The 23,400-nt window shown below is 38.9% G+C and overlaps 1 pseudogene; it reads right to left on the bottom strand.

Moving 5' to 3' along the window:
- Positions 1 to 247: 247 nt before the first annotated feature.
- On the bottom strand, positions 248 to 20,452 carry LOC109053896 (annotated as a pseudogene).
- Positions 20,453 to 23,400: the final 2,948 nt, after the last annotated feature.

The raw sequence follows: 23,400 nt of genomic DNA, 5'->3' as shown, positions 1-23,400 counted from the left end.
CTCAAACAGGTTCATTCTCAAGAGAAAAAAAAAACAAAACAGGAATCCACTTTGAGCTATTTTCATGATGTTGTACGAGATGTATCGTGGTCCAAAGGGGCGGGGTGATGATAAAAAAACCTGTACAAAATGTGCGTACTGAACACCCTGAAAAAAACTCCAATTGTGCCCTCACACCTTCAAGACTTCAAACCCCTAAACCGTTTCAACCAATCAAGGCTTTCAGACCACCAGAGCTAAATGTGGGCACTGTGGGTGTGGCATCAAGTGGCCCGGGTTGGTAACCGGAGCTGATTAGAGATAACAGAGGTGTCCGTGCTGGTGATGGGAGGCAACCGTAGAAGTAGGAGAACCGGATGTTTTATGCTAGAAAGATGGCTGTCAGAGGGCTTAGCTGGGGCTGGATGGGGTGGACGAGCTGGGTATCGGGCAGGGCGCTGGGCTGCTGGTCTCCCGGAGTACTGTCTGCCTGTCTCTGGGCGATGGCAGTGGGCTGAGTGCTTGCATTTGGATGAGCCACACTGGCATCTGAACAGCTTCCCTTTTACAACCCAGAAGTGATCACCGTAATCAAACCTGAGACGGGGAGAGAAATTCCAATTTTATATTCCGGTAAAAATAAATGAGCACCAACAAATGCATTCATGAAGTGCATGATGGGGAAACTAACATGTTGAGTCAACCTAAATTGAGTATTAGAAAGTAAATGGACAATGATGTAAATCAGACCCAAGTTCGTCTCCGGCACTGATGTTCTTGCAGGCAAAGAACGCGATGTGAGGAAATCTGAGGTCCTGGTGAGAGGTGAACACCCGACAGGGGAACAGATTCGGCTCACAGTGATGGTTTATGAAGCGGCTGATGTTGCCATAGAAACGCGCATCAACGCAGTACATATCACCCACCTGCAACAGCAGTGACAGAAAATAAATTGAGAAGGTGTTTGTAGAGTGAGGTCAGACTGAAGAGAACAATAAGGATGAGCTTTCATTATTTCTTTTTTTCTTATTCTTTTTAAGTATTTTACACACACACACACACACACACACACACACACACATATATATATTCCGGTAAATTATGTATGATTTTTATGAATAAAAAAAAAAAACATAATATTGTGAAATAATACAATTTAAAGTTTAACTGTTTCAATACACCGTATATTAAAATTTAATTTATTCCTGTGATGTAAAGCTGAATTTTCAGCAGCCATTACTCCAGTCTTCAGTGTCAGATGATCCTTCAGAAATCATTCTAATATGCTGATTTATTTTATTTAAATATTTCTTATTATCATCATTGTTAAAAACTGCTGTGCTGCTTAATATTTCTGCAGAAACTGTGATGTATTTTTTAAAAATATGAATAGAAACAGCATATTTAAAACAATTTACAATTGAATGCATCCTTTTTGAATAGGATTTCATTATTTATTTAAAGTATTTTTAAAAAGTATTTATTTACCCTATTAATTTAATAATACTTTTAAAAAGTATTAATTTGATTAATTTCTTATCATAATTGATTTCAGTACTTCAGTTTTTTCCCTTTGTGGTTGCTTGCTTGCATGCTGATTAGACTTGATTCAGGTCAGATTTTATGCCATCATTCCAACATCTGTCTATGCAAGACTACTGAAGGCTTAAAATACAAGTACTAAAAGTATCATGATACAGCCAAATAAATCATTCTTCTGTGCTGACAGAGGTCATCTAAACGATACATGCAAAATGTGCTTGCAGGCATGCAGATAATCCACTATTGACGGGAGCAGACAGGAGAGGTAATGTGATTTTAAAGGGAAGTCATCCTAGGATGGCAATACCTTGCTGTCCAGACTGAAAAGATAGGAGTCGTTCTCTCTGACATCTGCTTCAGCGTCAGAGATGATCTCACCAATGTATCTGTTGGAAGGAAATGAGACATTAGGGTACAAACACACTAAGCACACAATCGTATCCACACTGACACACCTAAACAAACATCTGCACAGCCACACACAGTCAGGAAGAAATAACGCAGGCCTCAATCAACTTTAGAAAACATCATAAAGCTCAAAAGGGTTCTAAATAAGAAACTCACTCGCAAACAAATGTTCCTTGAGGGATATCCTGTAACGTCTTGACACCCCATCCCATCATCTGCGTCCTGAACAACTGCAGTCTTATCCTAAGAAATTATTTAAGAGAAAACCACTCAATAATACTCAGATAATATACTACAATTTAACAACAAGTACATGTGAATACTAAATAGTTGGTCAGGGTGATTAATTGTCAGATTTTTTAATTATTCTACATAGTTTTTGGACCGCAAATGTTTTCAAATTTTATTAAGTGAGTTTTTAGTAAAATAAATTTCAGGATTTTATGTGTACATTTCATATACTATAATTAAACTGCATTATACATATAACAGATATGACCAATATATCAGTAATCCTGTTCTCCAGATAAGAAGTTTTCAAACTAAAGTCCATAGATCATTAGGGGGCCACAATTGTTCACAAAAAAATGTGTAGAAAATTATAAATATAAATAAATAAATAAAAAAAATTACAAAATGTTTTTAGGGATGACAAACTTTACTTGCTTATTAATTACACAAGAATGAAAATCATGAGATCAGCTGCAGTTATTTTATTGACATAAATCAGCATATTTCAAAAAAAGAAAAAGAAAAAGAAAAAGAAAAACCCATATCTGCCACACTGACGTCACATTTTAGGATGTGTTAATATTGTTTAACCTAACAGCTGTTGAAAAACAATGAGGGGGTTTAATCCAAAATGTAAGTGGATGTGAGGTACCTCAGTCCGTTCTGTACCACACGGTTTTTGCAGGTTTCTCCAGCAGGAGCAGGCGTGGTTGCACTCAATATAAGAGGTGGCTCCTTATTGCAGAACTCGGGCAGCAAACGGCTCTCCTGATGCCACAAAACACAAAACATTTGAGCTCTCATACTAAAATGCACATTGCAACATGTCAGTGGTGCTTGGCAATTCAAAACTCGCCAAAATGATGCTAGATTACACAGAATGGTTTTCAGGGCATTGGTATGCAGTTTGCTAGTTTCTTACTTTATTATTGTCCATAGCTAATGCTCAGGTCCCCTATTATTGATCTGTTTTATCACTTAGATAAAGATATCAATATTACCTAAGCTAGTTTAATACTTAAAATACAATTAACAAACACCTAATTCTAGGTATAGGCATTATTAACAGTGATATTTGATTTAGCACCACTAATACTTTTGACTGGACCACATCGCATTGTCTTGTACTTAGCTAGTTCCACCTCTAGGTGGAGATGTTTGCCAAGTCAAATGACATTAAGAGCTAGTAATTCATGTGACTGTGCTTCAAAATAACCCAAATATTCCCAATTTACAGATATAACATCAGGAGTGATTGCCAGAGAACTGATTGTTTAGGTTCTATGGATGGAGAGCTCAGAAATGGACTTACTTTATCATACCAGCAGCGCAGGCTGAGTTGGCCACACATGCATCTAGCTGAGGAGCAATCGTCTTTACAGACGCAGTACTGCGGAGCAAAATAACAATTATATATCTTTTTCCTTTGTTTAGGGATTATTACTCAATGTTCTGCCTTAGCTAACCAGCCAACTCAAATTTGAGTTGTTTAATTGTTTTTCTTATATCAATGAGATTTGAAAAGTGTTAGAATAAAAACAGGACTTCAGCTTGTTTACCTGCAAGTGGGTGATATTTTTGTCAATGTTCATTGGGGACGTCACACAGCTATCAGGGACATATTTGTAGTTGTCAGGACAGGGCTCGCTATCCACTGCATTCACACACGGGATGGGGACTTTCTCATAGCCTCTGGCGATGTCCCTAAACACAATTACACGGTAATTTAAAAGCTAATTTAGGTCTTAATTCTGGTTTAGATAAACATGGTAATACTGTGAGCTGAAGGACAATGAGATATGAATTAAGTGGATCTACCTGTTGAGAAGCTTCTCTACAGGGTCAGTCTGATTGCTGTTGGCTTCTCTCTGCTTTTTGTTGGCTTGAAGGGCAGACCAAACTTTCGAGTTCAGGCTGCAGCACTCCATGGGCGTCTCTCCCTCTTTGTTCTTAAGGCTTATGTCAGCACCTCGTGACAGAAACAAGCTACAGGAGGCACAAAAGAGGTATTCTTAAAAGTTAGGACAACATTATTATTACTATTACTAACATTTTCCAAAAAAAAAATGTTTTTTTGTCACAGTGTTTTAATTCACGGGTTTCAAACAAGCCAATTCTAAGGATGAAAAAATATGTAATCCATCTTCTCCTGTGGCAATATTACATTCAGGACTCCAACCAATCACTGTAACTGCCTGCCAACGGATCAATAATCAAATTTGTCCAGGAAATGATGAGAGCAAGCCTTTATTGCTAGTGTCCAGCTTCAATAAATCTACGTGACATTGATCCAGTCTCCAATAAAAAAAATGCAGCTTTAAGCTGATTAGGATCTACACAAGCACCTGATTAGACTGTAGTACATCGGATATGGGTGTAATCCTGCAGTACCGTTATCTTCTAGGAGGACGGCTCAGACATCTCTAAGCTGTAAATAAGCCTAGCTCACTACAGACCTGTGAGATTGAAAGGAAGTTTCCCAATCAATCAGTCTGGATCGATAAAACCTAGTGGATGTTGACTCACTTCACACAGTCGAGCCGGCTCTCCCCGTGACGCTATGTGCATCGGTGAGTCTCCATGGATGTTGACGGCGTTCAGATCACACTTTGCATCCAGCAGGATCTCAGCTATCTCCACACAGCCAGAGAATGCCGCCCAGTGTAGACAGATATTTTCCTCCTAGAATCAAAGTTGGCAATTGCAACAGATCAAATACACTGCATTTTAAACAGTCTTTGTCATCTAAACATATGCAAGAAATGAAAATATGACAAAGTAAACTACAAAATACTGTAAAACTCCAGATGTAACTTAGATGCAGTTTAACTGCAGTTTCCATATACAAAACACAGCACACAGACATTGTGTTTGATTTTGGTTTCAGTATCTTTGGAAAGCAACAGTTTTACTTGGTCTACATGTTTGTACTCCGTGGCCCAAATCATAGCTGTCCAACCTCCATCATCCTGGAACAAGAAATGCAACTACATCTCAATATTTTGGACTCCAATGGCTCCCACTGTCCACAACAATACTCAATGCACCAATAATTTGAAGGATTATGAGGATTTTTACAAAATTGTTTTTCTCACAATTACAATGCAATGAACTACTTTGAAGTTTGAAATAACTAGAACAATGTATATTCATTACAAAAATGCCCATGGCATTTTAAGATTTTATTATTTTACATGGTTTTTCCATGTCTATAATACACACTTTTAAAAAATAATAAAAAATATAAATTTAAATGCAAATTATTTTCTCATCTTGAGGCCCTCTAATTGAGAACTACTGGTATATACTTTAAATCACAAAAATAAATAAATAATACTTCAAGGTTAAAATCAAACTTTTTAAATGTATAAGTGAAAAGTTCTTTTGTTATACTTATCTTATACTTATACTTGTGTTTTTTTGAGGAATTTCAGATTTCTTTTTTTTTTTGAAATTAAAGGTTAAAATCAAACTTTTTAAATGTTTTTTTTTTTTTTGATTGAGAGTGCATCATTAACGTGCCTTGTAATCTTCGAGAAACTCACAACAAGAACCAGTAGGAGTAGTTTTCAGTTGGATGGAGGACTATTGGTGCAGTGTGTGAAATTCCTGAGATATGTTTGGCACAGTCTATTGACTCAAATGGTGGAAATCCCCCAAAACACCATCTTGCATTCTCTAAATATTTTTACAAATGTTAAATGTAACAGAAGTTCCAAAACCTGGCAGTTAATATCTACAAGGCCTGTAGACAGCAAATGTTGTACAATGCCAAAATGTCCAGTCTTAGCAGCAAGATGGAGACATGTTGAACCTTCAACATCCTGAAAAGAAAAGGAAACGGTGTGATTAGGCTTCAAACAGAGTGAATGTTCCCCAAAAAGCATTTGATTACAGAATGTTGTGCTAAACTTATCAGCCCTCTTGATCGTGCCAGCTGACCTTGTGAGAGACGATGGCTCCAGCCCTCAGAAGATAGCGTACTGTGTCAAGATGATTATTCTCACATGCCTCCATCAGGGGAGTCCGCTGGTCCTCATCACACATGTCAAGGTTTGCACCAGCCTGAAAAATAAAATCACTGATTTTAATAATGACAACGTCAAAGTCATTGAGCTCAAACCTAGTGTGACTTAAACCTAGTTCTTAACTCTGGCCTTCTTGAAAAGTCATAATTGTATATGCAGTTGAGATCTGAGAACTACTACAGGGCCCTCTTTTGTGTTTCACAGAAAAAAGAAAGCCACATACAGGTGGGGTCTATGGGTGTGAATTAATGATGAATTTTCATCTTTGAGTCAGTTATTAATACTAGCTTAGTAGCATTTGCCCTCACCTGCACCAGCATATGACAGACTTCCTGATGACCTGCTTCAGCTGCTACATGGAGCGGTGTGCGCCGTTTATTTTGGCTCTCCATTTTAAAGTTAGGGTCTATCCCATCCACTGAGAATGACAAAGGAGGTTTCCAGCACAGAGCAGACAACCATGAATGAGAAAAATAACTTTATTCATCTCTCTTACCCAGCATCAATAGGACCTTCTGCAGCTCCCCTTGTTTGGCAGAAATGTACAGCTGTTTTGGGTGAAACCGAAGCTTCTTGGGCTTGGAGTAGATGAAATTATGGGAATGAGTCAGTGCAAGTTGTACAAGACTTCATAATGATTGAACCCCATGTTAGTATGGATAATGTGGCCATAATTGTTGGTTTTCTTACTTCTCTGCATCTAGAGCCAGCAGGACACTTTCCAGAGTTTCTTTAGTGGTTCCTGGTAGAGGTCCGGTTCCAGATCCAGCTCCTACAGGTCCGGTTCTGGAGCCCAAAGGTGACACAGATGTGTCATGTGACCGTGGAGGTTTCGATAAGGTGCTATCTGCTTTGCCCTCTCCAAGAATAGAGAGCCGAGTGGACCTTTATTGACCAACAAATCAATTTTAAACCCAAAAGTGGAGAAAGAAACAAACACAAAAAAATCCTACAAGGATGCTGATCCACAAAGTCCTAGCTAGGTACATAATATTTAACAGCTTGCACATACCCTCCAGTGGTGGTGTCTGCTTTGCCCTCTGAGGTGCTGGGCGTGCAGGAGCCGTGGGTGAGAGGCACAGTAGACGTCGTATCGGCCTTGGCAATGGTGACCTCTTTCGCCTTGCTGACCTCCTCTCCGCAGTGTGGACAAAAGCTCTGCCCGTTGAGCACCGAGGCACAGGCTCGATGAAACCGGTGGGAGATGTTCACCTCTGGCTGACACTCCATGAAGACGCCCTACACGATGGCCACATGAAATACCTTTGAGTGTTTTGCTCAAATGTGCTGAAGTAAAAACTCTGGAGCTTTTCAGACACATGCACTCAGTCAAGAATTTCTTGGCCATTGGCTTGTCATGCTGAAACCCAATCAAAGACCTAAAACGTTTTCTCTTGGGGTAAAGCCAAAGACTCACGGCTCTGCAAAAGAAGCCACAGCCTGGGCAGCACTGATGTTTGACCATGCCCGTACGATGGTCCTCACACAGAACCAGCAGTTGGACTGAGTTTGAAGGCCTCATCATCTCGTGCTTCAGCACTGCACTCTGACAACGGCTCAGCTACCCCCAGAACAACAGGGAACCAATTAGAATAGAGTTCAGAACCTCGTCTTTTAAAAAGAGTAAAAAGCGTGTATTGTAACATGAAACATGACAATACAGAAAAAGAAGATGCCAAGTATTCAGCAGTTTTAAGAAACCTAGAACCTTCTGTACTGAACTGAATTATTCACCTCATTTCATTTCCAAAACTGGTACCATATTCAGATGGTATATAGCAGGTGTTCTTAACTCTGGCCTTCAAGGTCCAGTTTTCTGCAAAGTTTAGCTCAAACCACATCAAAGACACTTGAACAAGCTAATAAAAATCTTCAGGATTACTAGGAATGCAGGTGAGTTGGATCAAAAAGTGAGGGCCAGAGCTTGAGGACCTCGAGAACTCAAAGACATCAAGGGCCAGAGTTGAGTACCCATGGTATATAGCGAGATAATATACTCCTGAAAATGCAAACACTGTCACCATCATTGTTCTACATATTCAAAAAGGGTAACCATCTCACCTGGCCATCAATGCTCTCTGTGGCCATACACTTCCTGTCCGCAAGTGTGAGAATCTCTCGGCTCTTGGGCATCTCCATTCGACAGCTGCAAAGGGGCAGTTCCTGCACCATGTCGGTGTCTGTGCTCTCCACTGACCCTGAAACAGCTAAGAAACAACATCTATAAGACTCTAATAATCCTGAAAGAGCTTAAAGACAATCATTTTGCAAACACAGAAGGCAGAAAGTCAATGTTACTTCATAATCAGATGTATATCGATGGAAAATATTGCATAGATAGCACAAACTGGATTACACGTGAATAGATACATGACCACCAGGGGGCACCATATCAGTTGAGTCTTGATGACTAATTTTTTCCAAGATGGAGGCCACCACAAAGTCCTTACTATACAAATTTACACGTGTCTTTCAAGACACTGAGATTGAGATCGATAAGATTGTGATGGTTAAGACTTAGAAATAAAAAATGTATTTGTAACTAGCAACCAGTTTCTACTCTAAACTTGAAGAACTTAAAAGATTGCAACTTGAAGAGAAAACAAATTTATATAGCATTAAACAAGAAACAGACTTCTTATTGCACTTCATCATATAGTGAAAAAGCAAACCATCATTTTCATCATTCACTGCTATCCCATGTTAAATACCCAAAAATGTATATAATAATAATAATTCAGGATATCATTTCACCTGTATTCTGAGATGTCAGTAAGGCTTCCTGTGCTGCTAGGTTTAGGGAGTCTAGTGGGACTTCTTTATACTCTTTCCTGTTGTCAGAAGGGGCTGATGGGGAGCTCTGGCTTTCAGATTGAGACTGGGACTCCATTCCTGGAGTTATGATGGGACAGATTTGTAAATGAAAGTCATTGGCAGCTGAGGTGTTGCCCTACAGCAGATATTCCAGGAAAACAGGCATTTTAGAATTGACTGTACCTAATAGTCCTTCTGTTTTCGCTTTCAATTTCCTCTTGCGTTTCCTTGATGGTCGGAGCCAGGCATGGTCCCCTTTGACTTTCTTTTTCCATTTCTTTTTCAAGCTGGACTCTGAACTCTGAGGAGGACAGAAGGAACTTACAGTCCGCAAACTGAAACAAAGCATTATCTCAGGAACCTCAAATCAGATCTGTGAAACTCACTGGTCTCAAAGCATTGTGTCCAAATAACTCTTGGTTATGCTGTGTCTTCTGATAGAATGTTTGTGAACTCACCAAGTCTGATTCATCCCCTTCCTCTTCGCCTTCACCCTCCGGTGACTCCTCAGACTCCTGTTCTTCTTCAAGAGGCTTTTGAATGAAAAAATGAACAAATAAACATCCTTTCAAAGGAATGTAATGACTAGATACTACTCAACTTGTTCACAGATCCAGTGAACAAGCCATTTGGACAAAAAATCCAAAAAAGAATGGATGAGACCATTTTTCCATTGGCTCATGAGCTTTGTTGCTGAAATTCCCACCTGAGAGACTGAATCTATCTTGGGTCCCTCCTGAGAGGGTTTCGCTCCATCCACTCTGACCAGCTCCTCATCCTCCTCCTCTGTGTCTTCTCCGTCCTCTGACTCTTCTTCATCAGACTCATTCTCTATTCTCTCGCCATTCACATGCACGGCTTCCTTTGACTGCTGCGAAGCCAAGGAATAAAAAGACTGGCATTAGATGTCAACGTTCACATGTCTTGGTTTTAAGAAGTACAGAAAGATTCAACCTATTAGCAATGCAAAAATATTAAGATAAGAATACTAATGGTCAAGTCTAACTCTAACAATCTAAGCAACTACTCAAAGAATGGTCCGATCTCTGACCTGAGGGTTGGGTGGAGACTGGGACATACGCTGAAACATCTCCAGAACTGTGCGTTGTTTCAAAACTTTATTTTTCTTCTTGGGCACAAGACTATACATTCCCATCTTTCTTTTCTTCTTCCTTGACACGGCTGCTACTGAGGGAGAGACAGGTCTGGGTTCAACTGTCAATGCATAAAGAGAGAATTCTGGTATACAGCTTATGTAAATGCATATGTATATGTTTACTGCATACTTCATTTTAAAATGCAGGAACTTTATTTAATTTTAATAAAATGATTTTCTGAAAAATACTAAAACAAACTTAAGATTCAGTTATTTAATTTTAAAACATAACATTAAGAAAAAAAAATGTGGGAAATTAGCACAATGGAATAACCAACAATGGCCAGTATATATATATATATATGAAAAAAAAAATTTAAATAAATTTACCGATATATTGCCCATCCCAAACTTTTTTCATAGATATATGTAAATAAAATGTCAATGGAATACCACATCAAAAAAAACTTTAGAGAGACAAGGTTTGTTGGAAACAAAGAAAGTCAGTACAGTGTATAACCTGTTTGTGGCTTGGCTGGTGTGGTGTTCAGTACAGATGTGGCGTCAATTTGGCTTTGAGGGTAGCTGATTCTGGATTGGAGATGGCTGAGGCTGCACTGCCTCTAGTTTACCCAGACTGTCATCTTTCACCATGACTGGCTCCTTATTTTCCCTATTCAAAAACTGAAGCGAGGAACAGAAATGCTATTATATGTATCCATGACAATGATTCATGAGACCAAAAAAAAAAAGACCAAAACAACATTGTGGGATGTTCAGTGCTGAATGCACTGCAGTCATGACTAGTGCAGCTGACGCAGAATTTTTCATTGTGGTAAATCTTCATTACCTTTAGTGTCTGGGTTTGAAGCCGGCCTTGACATAGTTTTGCGTGCGCGATGTATAGTTGGTGGGGGCGTATTTGATACTATGCCATTTTTTTAGTCTCTGTTTCTGCTCGCATCTCTGTTGGGCTCGGTCCTGGGCTTGCAGGACTGTTTGAAGAACCCTGTTCTGGGGGTCGCAATGTAGAAGCTGAAGTTGGCGAGCTTTTAGTCCCATGCCCCAGTGTGGAACCCCCTATGGGAGACCAGTTAGTCCTGTGTGGGGGCTGACACTGTGTCTTCCTGCTGTTTGCTTAGAATATATCCATTACTGCCCACTGTAGAGCCGTGGGGGGGGGCTCAGTCTCTGACAGTCCGTTCTCCATGGTTTGAGGATCGGGCTGGTGACCCTTGTGCAGACTGGTTCTGTTCAGTTCTCTTTGTGTCCATATTTTCATAGGTCCCATTCAGCTCAGTGGCCTCTCTGAGAGGGTCGGCTTGCCCGTTCGAGTGATCTTCATCTCCTCCTAAAAGAAACAGAACAGAAAAAGATTATTTGATTTCACAGTCTTAAGAGTTAAGAGGTTGTTCCAGGTTCAAAACAAGTTGGCATCATATTGTTAAAAATGAAGCAAAATTTGGGCTTAGAATAGAAGACACTCACAATGGAAGTAAATAATGCCAGAGACCAGAAAGAAATATTTTGTTAAAGCACTTAAATTAATTATTCTATTTAAAAACAAAAATACAAATAAAAATAAAAAAGTAAAATAAAATGTTCAAAATTAAATGTAATAGTTTTCCAATAAACAACATTTTTTAAATAAAACACTAAAGAATGAGTCAAAATGTGTTAAGACATGGCTATCAAGAGTGAAACGAGTCAAAATGTTGCCATGAACATTATATCATAAATGCTCATGAATCAAAATAAATTCAGTATTTACCCTCTTCTTGATCACTGCGAGACTCTTTTGTCCCCTCGGACTTCATGGTCTCCCTCTTCCCTGAATTCCCATTGGCCAAACTGGAGGGCTGAAAACAAGCACATAGTTGAATTACTGGGTTTCCATAACATATGTAATACCATGGGAAAAAATTTGTATGTGCAAACTATGAGTATCAAAGCAGTAATGAATAATATGTCTCTTAAAGAGAGAGGAAACTTTACAATGTCCAAGCCAGGCTGATGGCAGGAATAACTTGTCTAAAACAATTAAAGCGGTAATGAGAATGAAAGCGGATCAAATTAGAGTTTGAATCGAAATTAAATGAACCCCTGTTTCTAAAAATAGCAGATAATCATTATGGCCACTGCCAACAAAACAAAACAAAAAAACATGGAGACTTCCCTTGGGAATATGAGAGGCTTATCCCAAAGCTTCAGTCTAAACAACATCTGAATAACAAAGGCTTTGATTGGCTGGGCTTTGAGCTGTCAATCACTCCTGAGTCAAGGTTATATTTTCAAGAGATTCAATATCTCCCAATGCTTTAAGCCATGACTGGTTTCAACCAAATCCTACAGGTTCATTATACCTAAGAAAAAAAAAATATATATATATATTTTTTTTTTTTAAATCCAATAATCAAAAAAACAAACAAAAAAACATGTCTTTATTTAAAATGAACCAGTCATGACCAGGCCCAATAATATCATGACGTTTATAACAACAACAGAAAGAATTAACAGGAAGAGAGTGGACACTGAGGGTCCAGCATGCTCTTGTTCCCTAATTGCACAAATTTTTCTCTCTCTCTCTTTCATTTACATGTTGTGGTTGAATTGGTCACTTTCGTTCTTGGCTAACGGTCCACCAGAAGTAGACGGCTTGATCCATATCTTGATAAAGTCCATGTGGAACACCCCTCCTGCTACGGTAAGTGAAACAAAACAAGCCACAACAAAAAAATCCCTGTTTCAGTAAGTAGATTCAAAGACAAATTTGGGAAAGTGCTGAGACTTCATGGAAAGTCCTCTCTAATGGTGCATCGAGAGTCCAAAACTGCCCTCAATGGATACAACAACATCATCATGCTGGTACCATCAGATGTGTCACATCCTTGAGATCTAACAAAATCACAAGAAAACGCAACTCTAGAAAGAGTGTCCTAATGTCTAGAGGTCTCACTCCAAAAGACAATGTACCTCTACAGGACTCCCATACAGTCTAACAAAGCAGATCAAGCTTTGGCCTAGGAAAACACCTGAGATCATGTGTAATCCCTTTGAGCTACTACTCAACTTACTACCACATCCCAAGAAGAAGCCAGGAGAAACCTGCAAAAAGTCAGGTGATCACCTGCATCAAGGATTTCAGCTTCACCCAATTCTCTTGTTCACTGAATAAAGCATGTTTATAGATAAACCCTGAACAGGAAACAAACAGCAAGGCATGAGGTGATGAGATATACTTGTTGATTTTTTTTTGTCTGGAAGCATATGGTCCTCGAGCCATGCAACTTAAGTAGTGCATCCAGTCTTACTCACATACCAACTACTGGAGTGAATCTCTGCAGCCAGGCTCAAAAAGGAAGAGGTAGGTCAGAGGGTGCAGTAATTACAAGCAAATCCGAGCTTTCTCCCACCGTTTGTCCCCCTCCCCCACCCCAGCCTCGATCCCCAGACCTCATCTGATTGGCAGACACACCGGCTGCCTTCCGTTGCACAGCCAGAAAATGTCTGCCGCTCGTTGGAGCTGCTCTTGCAACAAAGGAGGTTGTGTGGCTTTCTGTTCCTCTCTCTCACCACCAGGGGAGCCACTTCATAATAAGAGTCCCCCCTTTCCCTGCCCAAACCAGGGAAGATCTGCCCCACTGACACTACAAAGACCCCATCACACCTTATCAAACCAGCCCCAAACAGATTGTGGTTAAACTCCGAGGTCCCTGCCACGTTGGGATCATTCTGTCTTACCAGCATTCAGCTGCATCTCTGATGAAGTCATACCTTGGTTATTACAAAATGTCTCTTGTTATGAGAGTACCCTTTTTAAGCAACAATTTCTTAGACAAATCCTTGAAATTGAGCTGTGTTTCCCAACCGTTTTTGTCTTCTGTGACTCAACTGCCCCATCAGTAAGGCTGAAGCACCCCTCCATCCACAGTAACAGCAAATTTATTCATGAACGGAATCCAGATTAACAAGTCATTTGCAGTCTTTGTATAGTCTTTGCATATAATTAGCATCAAAGCTGAATTTATACAAGCAAAAAACACGGTCATTAGTAAAAACATTAATGAGAAGATGAGTAAAGAAATCTGAAGTCTGTCTACGAAATACCTTACTACTTAATTACACTGCTTTAATAAGTAACAATGCATTAACCAATTACTACAAACCAATAAGAAGATTTTATCATATTATTAAATCAATTGACAGTCATAATGTTTCTATTTGAAGTCATAATGTTTGTTTAATAGGTTTAATACAGCAAAATCTAAATCCTTCAGGTGCCCCCTAGAACCTGGTTTGGATCACTGGTTTTCTTCAAAAATTAGCTCAGAGCATTATGTTCCTTATCTTAGAAAAACATTCTTAAAGCAAACAGAGAAGAGCTGAAGAGACATTCTTGGCACATGAGAATAAAATAGTCTCTTGAAAAGAAATAGTTGCACAAAACAACTCACATTTTAGCAAAAGACTAAGTTACAAAGATAAATGGTTTCAAATATCTAACAATAGTATAAGAATCCATAATATATAGACTGACACAGTGTTGTCTAGTGGGTCTCAATTGTCAACTAATAACAGAAGACTAGCCAGGTTGACCATTAGCTAGGTTGACTAGATAATCCTATTTTTTTTTTTTATTATTTTCTTTTAAATTTAATTAGTCAGCTATTCTTAGCTGTCAGAGAGTAAAAGTTCACTCATGGAAAACTGTTATGAGAATAGAGTGATTAATACGACCTCTCACTCAATCTCCCTCTGTAAGACATTCCACTTCATTTTGGGAGAAATTCAGACACAAAAAGTGTGCACTAGCTTCAGATGTTAAAGGGAACTTATGAGCACACCAAAATTCCCTTCAACATCCAAAACTAAAACCAGTCTAGACTGGCATTTCAGAGGCCTACATGCAAGAATATGAGCAAATGCAAAGTATGCAGCTGATTTCAAGAATATTTGCACCATCACCATGTTGCCCAAATGTCACAGATGCTCTGACCTAACCACAGCTAGTATATCCCACTCTCTTGGCATTTCTAGCATGCGTGGCGGTTTTCAGTGCTACCATTCACAGTTTCACAGGAAGAACAACTTGGCACAGCCATATTAAAAATGATCAACAACCAAAAAAGCTGCATTTCCCATCATTTTCCATTCACAGAATCTCTCAAAATCATGTCAAGCCCTTTTATGTTATCAATATACTGTAAACCATCACCTTGAATATTAACTCCAGTGATCTTTTCATCGCCCAAAACATTTTCCAAGCAGACCAGCTGAAAATGGATCCCAGATATCAGCTCCAACATTCCTCTCATTGAGAGAAAAGCATTTGACTGCGATTATCCAGTTGTTTCCCTGGATCTCCCCCTACAGGCCAAAGAGGGAACATGCTCAGTAGAGGAAAGAGGAGGGAAGGGCCTTCTGCTCCTTTCCACCATTTTGTAACCACAGTGTTTACTGATACAACGAGCCAGACAGGGAATGTTTTCCACTGGATATGGGGTACTGGATTGGGATTTGGGTGGATTGGGGATAGCAGACAAACAGCTTTGTGTGGCGAGCAACACATTTAGAGTTTAAATAAAAAAATTAAAAAACGAGATATAATATATGATTGAAAACTGAATCTATATCAAATAAATAAATATTATGCTGCTAGAAAGTATATATGCACATATAAGACTATACCGGGGTTCGTAAAAATAAATTCTCAATAATTATCTGGATATCACACCACTTTATATAATTGTCCCTTTAATGACCTATTTTGGAGTCTATAGAGAACCGCAATATTTTTTGTAATTGCAGCATTACTTTTCAACCCTCCACCAATAAACAGGTTTTGATTTCTTCCATTCCACATGCGTACGATCAGCTTCTCTGGTATCTGCTAAGAATTAATCAGCCACCCGGTGGGATTTTTAAGACTTAATTAATCTGAGCTGTGGATTCAGAGGTAAATGGTGACCCGGGTTTGTATCATACCATTCAGTGGCAGAGATCAAAGAGCAAACAACAAAACCCCATGAGGATTTTGTTGACCTCACCTTTCTAATAGTTTCAACACACCACCGCAAGCCGAGAGCAACAATTTCTTAATGAGGACGTATGAAATAATGAGAGTGCTTAAAATGAATCACACCTTCATTTCAGTTTAATGTGTGTGCAAGCAAACGTCAGAGTCAAAGTGACCGTACAGTGTGTCAGCTGTGGCTGTGACTCACGCATGAATGGCAGTCAATGAAGATACCAAAATACAAGCCAAGGCACAGGTGACCAATCCATTCAAATGTAACAAATCAGTTTGCCACACAAAAACACAGAAGGATTTCATCATACACTACTAAAAATATGGCCAAAATGCATGTAGCAACAAACAAAATGAGAACTCAAGACTTTATGCCTGTTTTTGGTCAATTCACATTTGGAGAAGGTTGGAAAAACACAACAGGCCACATTCTTTAGTTCTACAGCAAGACTTACCAATAAACTGTGTCATCAGTCTTGTCACACAGACTGTTTCTTGTTTAAAGCCTCTCTGCAACTGGAACGGTTTTCAAATATTCTCTTAGGAAACATACAAAAAGCAAGTTTTCAGATTTACTGTAGTCTCCTCGTACTGGCAGCCCTAGGATCTCACAACAGGCCCCGGGCCTGCATTTTTTTTTTCTTTCCTGAACAATATGACTATGTTTGGAAGAGAATACTACACACACAACTCTTACAAATTTCTGCAGTATATGGTATGCATACCACACAAATTATTCATGAATAAAATTACCAACAATTTTTGGCAAAATGTGCAAATACAACACAGCAAACAATGAGAAATACTGTATCCCACAATCCAATGCCTCTACAACTGACAACCTGCCTTTTCCAGTGTGACGAATCAACCAAAAGTAAACATCAAAAATTTGATCTGACTGCCAAAAAGTACATTTTTTTTTAGACCAATTCAGATTTAAACTGCAAAATAACCATATTTATTTTCAAAACTGTACGGCACTAGTTTCATTAAAAATGTGTGTGAAGTTTGACAATGTAACATACTAAAGATTGAAGCGTTTATAGTTGTATAATGTCTACAGTTTCAAATGCTTATCAAAGTCGACATGAAGCAGAAACTGTAATCGTCTTTCTGTGATGTACATCCCAGTGAAACAGCTTCTCGAATGAGAATTTTTTTGATTTTGCCGATCTAGTATTGTTTGGACTGTTCACATCATTGAACCGGTGCAATACGCCATTGAAGAAGAGATATCATTATGAAGGCGATTTTGATTTTAAAAATGACAAAGGCACAGGAATTTAAAAACACATAACAACATGCACAGATGAATCATTTATGATAACTGCAACATTCCATAAAAAAAATAAGAACCGAAAATTTAAGAATTAAAGAATAAAAAAATAAAAAAAACAGTGCGCAAAACATTTTGGGATGCCTGCTAGGTCTCCACTGTTTAAAGGCATCTAAAATTCTCTGGATCCAGATCAATGAAGTCTTCAAAACAGGCAGAATGAGCAAATGCAAACTAAAAGGTCCAGGATGTCAAAAGAGATGATTCAAAATGAGATGCGAGCATATAAAACTGAACCACCTCTTGCTTGCTGCCCAATATTCAGAAACCAATCCTCTTCCCTTGCTTAATATTTCTCTATAGATTTGTGCCAACAGAAGCAGCAACCATCTGACCACAAACGCTATTAATCCCCAGGATTTTTTCCTCAAAACTTCAAACATTGACTCAGACCTCTGTGAAGGAAGAAAAGCCACTGTTGAAGGTTTCAAGCTCAAACGGATTTTGACACTCTCTCTTGTTTCAGCTGAGAGGGCCGTTGACTACAACACTGGCTGAAAGCTTAAGAGGAAGACTGGATGGCCATATTTCAGTCATTTCTCAGAGCGTTCCTCTCCTCTGAACATCAATGGACTGAAAGTGATGAGATGAGATGAGATTAGTAGTGATGACAAAACACGAGGGAAAACAAGATGACGAGTCTCAAAATGATGCACATTCAGAACCAGCATGATGAGAACCCAAGCACTGAGTAACTGAAGGTTCCCTCCATTGGTTTTCATACCTGCTTTCACAACGATGGCCTCCACTGAGGGAGAAAGAGCTTCGAGCTGACTGCTTCTCTTTTCTTTCCTCCCGCATGCAAGCATTCAACCGGCTTGTTTGATCATGTGACCCAGAGGCTCCCTCTGTCGTTTAAGCTAGCTAAAGCTCACACTGAGCATGCCCAGTCAGGTTCAAATTTCCGTTTTTTTTTTTTTCTCCTGAGAGCAGGGCAACAACGAATTCAGGCAGCCATTTCATTGCTAGAAAGGTGCAGGAAATGTATAGTGAAGCCATAGAAACATGAAGCTCTGCTGGCTACCACAGGGATCAGGAGCAAGACTGTGTTATCCTTTATCTGCTGTCGTCTCTCAAGAGGTCTTTCTCTCTTCTGAGTCCTTTAGTAGGGCACAGATGTCACAAGAGACACAAGGCCCAGAGAAACCAGTTGCAAAAACATTTCTTAATGTTAGTAGTCAAATCAAAGCTGTCTGAAAACAAGCTGTTTGGTACATTTGTATTTTTAATCGGATGCAGAAATCAACATGCTGCTTCATATGGGTTAGTGATCGAGTAAATGCTAGCACAGGCTAATAAAAATCAATGATGATTTGATATAGTCTTCACGGATCAGTTCAATTTTCTCCAAAACTTAAATCATTTACATTAAACGAGGAACGTGCACTGGAGTCAATGAAAGTAAATTGACTCCCATCAAAAAGATACTTGAGGAATGGCATATTTCACAGATACCGTTTCAACAGTACAATCTCGTATATTTCAATCGAATATTTCAACTAGCTCAAGACAAAAAAAAATTTCATTGTGCTGTTTTCCAATGAATAATGAAAATGAAAAAAAAAAGCCTATGTTATGTCCTTTTGTGTTATATTTATTCACTTATTTTTTAATTTACCACACTAATTTTATTCTCTTTTTTGGAAAATGAACAATGTAAGTCAAATGTGTGCAATACACCAGTGTTTAGGGGGACAATAGCTGAGTCCTTTTATTAACCTTAGGACCCCAACTTTTGCACGGTGTAAATGTCCTCCAGTATTGCCAAGAACCATGTAGTGTTTCTCTTCCAAACTGTAAAAAACAACAGAGAGCCTCAACTTCATGACACAAATCTTGCCTTTATCTCCATTTATCAGAGCAACACAAAGCAGGAGGCTAATCAGTTCATATAACTTAGCTTTGTAACCTGTAGATTGCTCTCTGAAAGAAATCTAGTGCTCATTCATACTAAACCAGTACTGATATTATAGCAGATTCTTTGGGTATACACAGTCTGTTCCACTGCTCTAAATTCTTCCACAGTCCTAATGCATTTCTTCTACACAGATGCAATATAGTGTTATGAATACATTAAAAATGAGGACTATGAATACTCTGCACAATAAGCTAAACTCTTGTAGCAATGAAATAGATCTTAAGCACAAAGTTCCTTTTGATTTCGCAAGAATCATTTCTCACACCACATGTCAAGGCCTAGTCTTACAAACCTTGGCAGAGGCAGAAAAGTCTCTTGATTGTCATTCTGCCAAAATACTGCACTACTGAAACCACCACTGAACAAAGTTTCACAACTGAACCCTGCATAGCATACTAGGAGTTTTCACCATTTTTTTGCCATTTCGTAGTCACTTCATACCACTGACACTGATAGTCAGATAAAACTGATTTCCCCAGTAGCCATAATTATCATATCGAGGGCCCTCAAGATTTCAAAGAGTGATAACGTAGTTCCACATTCTCCAGCTGGGAAATGGCTAAGAGCTATGCTTTTTCCTGGTTTTCTACAGCACCAGTTAAGGAAACAATGAGAGGGAAGGAGGGAGAGTTACAAACATATAGAAAAGAGAGCGACAGTGTGGCTATTCACTACCCGTTTGGATGGCCTATCTCTTCTTTGCATTTCTCTACAGCTTGGTTTTTATCACCCTATCACAAAAGAAATTGCAATATAGCACAAACATACATACACACACACACACGCAGAGTTGTGTTTTGAGAATATAAATCCAGACGGCTCCAGGCATGCAAACGAGCTTCTTACAAATGCAGAGGGATCCTAGTATTCACCTCCAAGGAATCTACAACAGGACCAGCCAACGAAACCAAGCTCATTGCCAGCAAGAGGAGCAGCCAGTTTATGTTTTGCACTGCTGATTATAGGTGGTCGATGTCAGCAAGGATTGCCCACATAATTGGCTCGATTTGCTTGGCTACTCAAGTTTATCCCATTTGCAAGTTCTCTTTTTCTGCCACTGAAGACAAATGCAAAAACACTGTAGTAAAACCATCTATTAATGCCAATAAAGTTCTCGTCTAAGACTTTACAGGGACTTGTGTTGGATTTTTTTGAGAGGCTTTGATAGGCTTTCTAAGTTGTACGACTCGTAAGGGTGTTGAAAAAAATCTACCCTTTTTTCCTATAAATAGATTTAGAAACATCAAAGTTGATGAAGAAGCATGGTAGGCTAATTAAATATGGTTTTGGGGTACAGCTACCCCTGAAAAATCTTCCCAAGGAAGTGTTCAGAGTTCAGATTTGGGGATGAGTGCAGGACCAACTCTTTGCAGATCCAAGATTGCTACAAGATCCTGTCCCACTTCAAGCAGGCCCGCTCTTCAGATCCTGGAACATGAGCTTAATCAGTTCATCAGAAAGATGACAGATGAATCATATGATATCCAGAATCAGAAGGAAAACTCATTTCCAAGTTGCAAAACAGTGGATTGTTTGAGTACCAAGTCCATTTCTTTCAAAAAACATACCAGTTGGGAGCAGCTACTTGCAGCTACTTGGGAGCAGAAATACTTGTTCCTGTGACCACAAAAGCAAAAAATGGAGATGGAAATAATCCTGCTTCATCAGAGGTCAAACCCTCCAGCAACATGGCTGTACCTGCCTAAAGCAGTGGTCTTCATTCATGTGGGAGGAGGAAACAAATGACTCTCCAAATGACTAGCTATCTTCCCACATATGCACCGTCCCTGAGCACAGGTCACATGACCAGCTCTCTGTAAAAAGCTCTGACATGGCCCACACTGAGCATGCTCAGATGGAGCTCTTCTGTTCTTGACGAAGAAGGAAGAGCAGAAAAAAACAACACTGCAGCCATTTCATGGAACGGGCTGTAGCTACAATCAATGGGCTCTTTGGTGTGTTTAACACCATTACTGTTGCTCAATCTAACACCCTTTTGATATTTCGAAGGTTTCTGAATAGAATGAAAAGCAATACATTAACAGTACATTTTGAATGGCATAGTATCAATGTTTTCATTGGGATTTGTAGTGTCAAACCTGTGCATTTCCTCCACATAACGTGAATTATAAGTAATGCATCAAACTTTGCTTCCTACAATATAAAAAAACAAAAGGGCAATTTCAAGCCATCTAGTTTTTAGATTTAAGCAAAACACATCCTCCGAGCTATAACTGAAACAATTAGTTTTTTTAAAAAAATGCAAAAAGAAAATTGGCTGAATCATTTGCCTTTTACAAATGGGTTTCATGTATCTAACATTTTTTTTTGTAACAAATATCCAGCTGCTTTAGAATTTGAATGTCAACATGAGTTGTAATCAGAAAATCATTAAATATGCACAGTATCTGGAAATTATTATTTTATAAACGGATTGTTGCTGTGGGGATAGAAACCACTAAAAAAATAATCAGTTAGTTAAGCTAGATATACAGGTTTTCAAAGCACAGAAAAAAAATGAGGATGAGACCATTTTCTAATGTAGTTCCCTTTGATCTAACGGACCCAAAAGCAAGTGGGCTGAACAGAATCTACAAAAATAAAACAATGAAGTCTCTAACTATAAGCATAGCAGCATAAAACAGCAAAAAAAATAAATAAATACAAGAGCTCCTCTGACAACACATTTTGACGTGCAGGTGTCTAGGTTCATGCACACAATGGAATCCAATTATTAATATGGAATTTATAATGTACTGTGTGGAACGTCTCATGGGAATTGGGCAAAATTGGAGAATGATAAATCAAAAGTACTGCTGTAGACCTTCTCGTGAGATAGGGGGTGTTTAAACAACGCCAATACGTCAAAATAAAATGGAAAAATTTTTAAATACACCACAAAGGCATTTGGGCTAAAACACAAGCTTTAAAAACAGGTTTCAAAGTGCAATTTTTTTGAAAAACAATACCAAGATCATTGCGAAAAAACAATACCGTTATCGTCTCCATGTAAACTAAAAAAAAAAAGCACGTATTTGTGACAACGGGGATGTCACGCATATGTGTATTAAATGTTTTTTTTCAGGGTTACATAGGTTTTTTTCTGGCCTGGCATGTTAAATACAGCATTTTTAGTTGTTTTCACAATTCTGTGTGAATGGGGATCATTTTGCATGTGAAACGTTACAAAAACGCAAATTAATTCCATTCAGCCAAAAGAGTATGGAAGTATGAAATGTAGTATGAAAAACTGTTCCATTTAAACCAAATACGTTTGTTTGCTAATTTGCAAGGATGGCCTGATCTAACTATTGTCAGGCTTTTGCATTTTGTTGCAATAAAGGGTTGTCTAAGGCCAGAGTCTCACTAGCCAATTTTTCAGTGGTTTAGAGTTAATGATGTGATCAGTCTAGACTCTAGAGCAGGGGTGCCCAACCCTGCTCCTGGCGATCGACTGTCCTGCAAAGTTCAGCTCCAACCCTAATCAAACACACCTGAACCAACTAACTAAGGTCTTCAGGCTCACTTAAATTAAAGGCAGGTGTGTTTGATTAGGTTGAAGCTAAACAATGCAGGACAGTCGATCGCCAGGAGCAAGGTTGGGCACCCCTGCTCTAGAGGGATGTGCGAGTTAGAAGGTGACATTGCCATCTACTGGCCTGGCATGCATAACACAGCATTTTTCTACAGATCAGCATACAGATATGTAAAACTTTTCAAAAATACAAATTAATTCCATTCAGGCCAAAGAGTATGAAATTATGAATAACTGCCCCATTTAAACCAAAGATTTTCGCAGGTATGCAGGTATACATCACTCATAATCCGCTTTTCCATTATCCGGCCGAACAGTTCTCTTTGCTAACCATTCTATTCTGTGCAGATCCGGGCCAGTCAGCACGGATACGGTTTAATTTTCCACTGTAGTGCTGATAACAATGGAGCTATTTTGGAACAAATGTACAAATGTGTCAATCGTTGCCTTGGTAAAGCAAGTGTAATGTAAGCAGCGATATGGAC

The sequence above is a fragment of the Cyprinus carpio genome, unplaced genomic scaffold (genome assembly GCF_018340385.1).
Source record: "Cyprinus carpio isolate SPL01 unplaced genomic scaffold, ASM1834038v1 S000006762, whole genome shotgun sequence".
In the NCBI taxonomy this organism is placed as follows: domain Eukaryota; kingdom Metazoa; phylum Chordata; class Actinopteri; order Cypriniformes; family Cyprinidae; genus Cyprinus; species Cyprinus carpio.
Note: the sequence above shows the minus strand (reverse complement) of the source record. Positions and strands in the feature narration are given on the sequence as shown.